The 6992-nt window shown below is 35.1% G+C and overlaps 1 protein-coding gene across 26 annotated transcripts in view; it reads left to right on the top strand.

Moving 5' to 3' along the window:
- LOC106871599 (tyrosine-protein phosphatase Lar) overlaps positions 1 to 6992 on the top strand; it is a 591306-nt gene that overhangs the window by 157184 nt on the left and 427130 nt on the right. The gene's annotated exons all lie outside the window — the stretch shown is intronic.

Consider the following 6992-nt stretch of genomic DNA (forward strand, 5'->3'; position numbering starts at 1 on the left):
GCACCATGTATTACACCTTTAAAAATATTACTTTTTTTTTCTCTTATTTGGTACAAAGTTATTTTTCAAAAAGAAAGATTACTTTGAAAACCCTGTATATTACTGGATTGAATGTCATTGTCCTTGAAGAGATAAATGGAATTCTGAATCCAAAGAGATGGAAGTAAATCTTGTTAGTCATTTCATCTAGCAAGCTATCATTTCTGTCAGAGAGTTTCTATATAGCCACTTAACCTACTAGAAATAGCAGTTAAATCTCCTTCTGATCACACTTCAGTGTCTTAGAAAATGAAACACTGGGTAATCCAATCTTTGGTGTACTGATTTGGATAACAATGGAACAATCATTGCTGAAATGTCTTTGATCAGCTGAAGCAATGATAGCAACAACTCAAATTCCATTACCAATTCCATTGATATCAATTCTTTTGCATTGACATTGTCTACAGTTTTTTTAGGAATGAATATGGTAGGCCTGCAACATTTGAATTTAGAAGATGAAGAGACTTAGCCATATACTTTAAAGCATTTTATCCAATAATGTACTAATTGTGTAATCTTTATTGATAACTTTAATGTTGGTAATAATTTTGTCTAGGATGATGTGTCTTATACAATTTTACTTTTGATTGAGATGGTTGGCATCTCATTTGGCACTGCTTTGCCATCTTCACATTCTAATAGAAAGGAAAGCTGTTTTTTATCTTATAAGTCCTAACCACAATGTGAGAAAATCTAAAGAAAAATTCACAGAATTTTTTTTGTCATGAAATCTATTTTCATTGACATTCTACCAAATATCTAGTTTTTGGTGGTGTTGATAATGATAATGATTTCAAATTTTGGTACCAAGGCCAGGAGTTTCAGTGGGGAAACAAGTTAGTTGGTTAAATCAACCCTAGTGATTGATTATGATATTTTATTATATTGTCTCAAAAAGGTTAAAGAGCAAAGTTAGTCTGAGCAGGATTTGAACACAAAACATAAAGAGCTGGAACAAGTGCCACTGAGCATTTTTTCTGACCATGACAATTCTGCCAGTCTACTACCTTTAAATTATTTCTAATACTGGCACAAGGCCTGGAATAGTTGGGGAAGGGTGCTAGTCAATCAAATCAACCTCAGTATTTGACTTGTACGTTGTTGACCTTGGAGGGGTGAAAGACAACATTGACCTCGGCAAGATTAGAACCCAGAATGTAATGAACCAGAAGAAATACCTTACCATTTTTTCTCTGACTCTAAAAATTTAGAGAGGAATAGTCAATAATACTAAATCTGCCACACATTGGTAATTATCCTTTCTTCTTCAGGGATTGACAAAATAATGGTAGTTCCAGTTCAATATGAACCCTCAATGCAATAGAAAAAAATATCACAAAACATTTTTATCGGGCATTCTACTGATTTTGTTATCCATCATCCCAATAGTATTAATAATATTAATTTCTAACATTAACAGATGTAATTTTAATAAGATACATCAATGGAATTTGTGTATGTGTAAATGTTACCCATCATAGCTAAGGCCAAACTGGAATACTATGTATATCACCATCATCATTATCATCATCATTTTACATCTCATTCCAATAGGATGCCACAAGTCAGGGGGTTGCATTATGCTCCAATGCCTCAGTTTTGGCACGTTTTCTACAGCTTGATACCCTTCTTAATGTTAACCTCTTTACAGAGTCCACTGGATCCCCCTTTTTTTTTTTGTGACACCAGCACTAGTAAGGTCTCTTTTCAACTTGCACGACTTGATTGCCTAAAGAATCTCTATGGCTGAAAGGATAAAAGAAGTGAGGATTTAGGCAAAATAATGAAAGAGGGTACGGTTAGATGAGAGGAATAGCTTTATTGTTGTCTAAGGGTAGGGTTTTCTTCATACCAAAGTAAAAATTACATGTACACTCTTATAGTGTATATATCTGGAATTGACATATATCAGAATTTCAACATTTAGTTCAGATATATTAGCATTTAAAGCTCCATAAATATCTCTAGTTATATTCAAATAATTGCATATTAGTGTATATTTTATTTCTTTCATACATATTTCATATTGATTGATGTAAAAATGTTTTAAACATTAACTGTAAATATATATATATATATATATATATTTTATATATATATATATATATATATATATATCAATGAGTTTGTATATGAGATGACAACAAACACAGGCATATGCACAAATACACACACAGAGACAACATGCATGCTCATGCATACATGCTGTCACTCGCACATGCATCTCTACATCAGTGCATACCAAATTAATGTTGAGGATTTGTCAGCTTTGAAGTATGTTTTCCTCACATGACTTCTGGTGTCACAGATACCGTCATTTGGAAATATTCATCTAATGTATTTCAAAGGAAAACATAATGTATACAGAAATACTAATGAAATTATTAATTGTGCAAATAGCATATTCTGAACAAGTAACCAAACAATATAAATATAAGGTATGAAAGCCTAAATAGATAAGAGAACTTAGCTATATTGTTTCTTTCCTTTTAAAATTAGCAACTAAATCTCTCTTAATTCATACACCCTATCAAAGAATACGTTGAGTATTGCCAGTACCGCCTGACTGGCCTTCGTAGGATTTTCGAGAGAGATCGTTGCCAATGCCCCTGGACTGGCTCTTGTGTGGGTGGCACATAAAATACACCATTTTGAGCGTGGCCGTTGCCAGTACCGCCTGACTGGCCTTCGTGCGGGTGACGCGTTAAAGCACCCACTACACTCTCGGAGTGGTTGGCGTTAGGAAGGGTATCCAGCTGTAGAAACTCTGCCAAATCAGATTGGAGCCTGGTGTTGCCATCTGGTTTCACCAGTCCTCAGTCAAATCGTCCAACCCATGCTAGCATGGAAAGCGGACGTTAAACGATGATGATGATTAAAAAAGTGTCAAGATCTTCATAACTTGAGAGCATTTGATCATAGGTTTGCTCATTCAAAGCTGCCTGGAGTTAAGCAACAGTAATGTATTAGAAATTCAAATAAATCTGTTTGATCAGTTAAAAGCATGTTTAAATCTGAACTGTAATGGTTTATAACATTAAAACATCTAGTTTTTTTTTTACAAAGATGCATCAATATAATTTTGTGATGTGCATGTGTCATTTAACTCTTTAACTTGAGTTAGCCAACGTGGATAAGACTGCATTGAACATTATTTACATTTACAGAATAATACATGTCAACAAGGAAACTCTACGTGGTTTCTAGCTTGTCATGCTAGAAATAGCAGTGAAATCTAAGTAAATGCTGTTTGTTTCATCAAAGGAAACTCCATTTTGAGACTTTTACGATTTAAACTTTGAGACATTATAAGTTAAAGCACAGGAAATACAACCGCTCTTCTCGACACATTCATTTTGGACAGACACTGGTCTGTTTTGGTTTACATCCCTAAATAAGTGGTTTTGACTCCCAGGTGATATGTAAATTGATGCATTTATGAAAATGTTTTGCTCCAAAACAACAAAGAGTCCACTGCAGAGTTATGCTTAGCCATCTTCTATTTTCCTCTATTGGTAACTTTTGCTGAGCTTGAGTGGGTTCCATCAATCACATGTTGGATTTTGTTCACTGGGAAATACTTGATCCAGTGCATTCCATGGATTCTAGTGTTGGATAATTTTAACATTAGAATGTTGTGGTTGACATTGTTGAAGACCTTACTGAAGTCAAGACATATCATATCAGTGTTTGATGGTTTTAAGTCTTTTGATTTTCTTGATAAGTGTCTTTTTTTGCTTTTTTGAGAGCCTAGTTCTATTTGTGCTAATGAGTTTTGTTAGAGCATGTTTTGACAACGAATTGGTGACAATATTCTGAAACCAGTACCAAGTTGCTTCAATGTCAGAGAATGTAAATGAAGGACCAGTTGATAAGCAACATATCTTGTCTAAGATCTCGTCCAGTCTTCTTTGTGAAGATTGGTGTTACTGAATGAGTATGCTGAGGTAAGAGTGACTGGTTTGGTTTTGGCATGTTGGAAACTAAGATTGAAGAGTACAATATCACAGCCACAGAGAAGAGGTTTGTTATGGACAGAGCCAGAGTGATTTGTTGATATCAGGTCTAAAACATTTCTGTCTTGTCTTGTTGGCTGAAGCACAAGTGGGGATTGGAAAAATTTATCCATGAAACTAAATAGCAATTCTCTTTCTTCTCTTTACTTGGTTTCAGTGTATTTGTATGCCAATTCACATATAGAAGGTTAAAGTCACCCCACCACGAATATGTTTTCAAAGTTGTGTTTTTGGAGAAAGAACTTGACATTTTTGAGGCACTCTGCAAAGCACTGTAGAGGTGCGTCAGAAGGCCTATAGAGACCAACTATAGTTATATCATTAGTTTTACTGCAAACTGACAGATTCATAATAACCATTGGTAAATATATCCTATGCATCCATGACAAAGGAATCATGGAGAAAAACAGCTATTTCTTTATTTCACCCAGTGTGGTCTTCATGACTGATGGGGAAATTACTTGATATTCTGCTTGGTATTCATGTGGGAGTTGTTTTAGGTGGGTACCCATTAGGATGAATAATGGGATGCATTTCTGCAATCCAATTTTCTGTGTATAGAAACTTTCACTTTTGAGTATTAAGTAATGGGTTGAGGTCTCACACATTAAGTTGGAATGTCAAAATGAAGGTTGTGTGAAATATGTGTAATATTAAAGGCTTTGATTTATGTGTATTGTTGTTCAGTGGCAGCACCGGGGACAGTTTGCATATGGAGTCATTTGCGGGGAGTAATGTTTGATTGATGATCTCTGTCTGTCTGTCTCTCTCTCTCTCTCTCTCTCTCTCTCTCTCTCTCTCTCTCTTTCTCACTCCCTCTCTCACACACATACACACACTTCAAGTATTTTTTTTCCAGTCAAAACAATGCAAGTTAAGAATACGGGTTGATGGTTTGTACTGTTACCTGGTATTTCAATATTTCAGGGTTTGGAGCCCTTCTCCAGGAAATCTATGGAGAAAAGGTGTTGATTACTAACTTCTTAGCTATCAGCACCTTTCCTGAAGAAGGAGTCCTAACCATAATATATTGAATTACTACTAGGTAAAAGTACTAATCATCAACCTGTATTCTTAATTTTTAACTTTCATTGGTTTGGCTTTTTAAAAAAATCAGTGATAAGAAGCTTGCTTCTCAACCACGTTTTTAGGTTCAATCCCTCTGCGTGGCACCTCGGACAAGTGTCTTCTACTATAACCACGGGCTGACCAAAGCCTTGTGAGTGGATTTGCTAGACAGAAACTGAAAGAAGCCCGATGTATATATGTGCATGTGTATTTGTCCCTCCACCATTGCTTGACAACCGTTGTTGGTGTGTTTATGTCCCCTTAACTTAGTGGTTTGGTAAAAGAGACCGATAGAATAAGTACTAGGCTTACAAAGAATAAATCCTGGGGGGTGATTTGTTTGACTAAAGGTGGTGCTCCAGCATGCCCGTAGTCAAATTACTGAAATAAGCAAAAGAATCAAAGAGTAAGAGAATATATATATGAAACAATACTTTATAAAATCACACACACACACATTCAGTCTTGCTTTGGTTCTATACACACGCATATCATTATTGTATCTTCTTTTCCATATGGCACACACACACACACACACACACACACACACACACACACACACACACACACACACATGCTTCAATATTCTTTATATCAATCTCATCTCTTAATTCATAATTTATTAATATTTCAGTATCTATACATTGAATCAGGGTGGAATATCTTGTGATCTAAGTTATCAGTAGAAGCGTGACTGCTGTGCTAAGTGGCTGATGAATTAATAATAAAAGATTAAAAGTTCAGTTAAAATAGGTAAACATGAAATGGTAAACATGAAATGTATGGTTTTATAGGTAATGGGGCATTTGCAAGTATTATGACATACACACAAATACTACAAAACAAAGTAGATGGAAACTCAGTTATTTAGTAAATATTTAATTTATAGGGTTGTAGTTTCAGCTTACAACATTCCATTATATCTTGTATATGAGTAATTTTATATTGGACACAGACATAGCTGAATGCTTAAGTTTACTTTGCAGTCCTGTGGTATCAAGTTTGATCCCATGGTGTGGTATCATAGATAAATCTCTTTTACCATAGCCTAGTCATGGGTTTGGTTGACCAAAGCCTTGTGAGTGAAACTGGAAACTATTTGGAAGGCTATCAACTGGATTGTGCATGTAATTCAATGGAACAGCCTTGTCACACACACTCTCATACACATTTTCCATGAGAATTACATTAAGGGAATAAAAATCTGTGGAAATCTCAGCCACTTATATGTTAACTCATTGAGTAGGCCGTTCTAGTGATCAAACAACTGGAACACTCGTTGTCCAAGCCAATAGACAGTCATGATTAATTTTGAGTCATGTAAAAGGTGAACAGTACTCAAAACTTATAGTAGAATTAATATAGTTACATATTTAATTATTGAAGTTAAATGTGTATATTGCCATTAGTCAAAATACTGCCTGACAAATCTCAGGTTAGTATAAAATTTCAATCTTCATCATCATTATCATACTTTTACATCTGCTTTCTATGCTTGATGGCTTGGAAGGGTTTCTCCACTCATCCTTTGTCATCTTGTACACATAGCAAGAAAGAAAGCTAGCCAGCTTTGTTGCTGTGTGTGTCATGTTTCTATGGTTAGATGCCTTTCCTAATACCAACCATTTTACAGTAAGTCTGTGTATTTCATCATAACATTGGCATAGAGAAATTATCATTGGTGGGGCTAAACTATCTTGTATCAGTGTCCTCTCTACCCTGTACTAGTGTTTTTATTAGGAGTTGTTGCTCTCTGAGATGGATTGCCTGCTGCAATTTTAAGTTCACATTTACACCTTTTGTTCTTTTCTTTTATTTTGCACGGAGTTTTATACAACTGGATATCCTTACAAACCATTTTACATG

This window comes from Octopus bimaculoides, chromosome 10, assembly GCF_046866305.1.
Source record: "Octopus bimaculoides isolate indiv1 chromosome 10, ASM4686630v1, whole genome shotgun sequence".
NCBI lineage: Eukaryota > Metazoa > Mollusca > Cephalopoda > Octopoda > Octopodidae > Octopus > Octopus bimaculoides.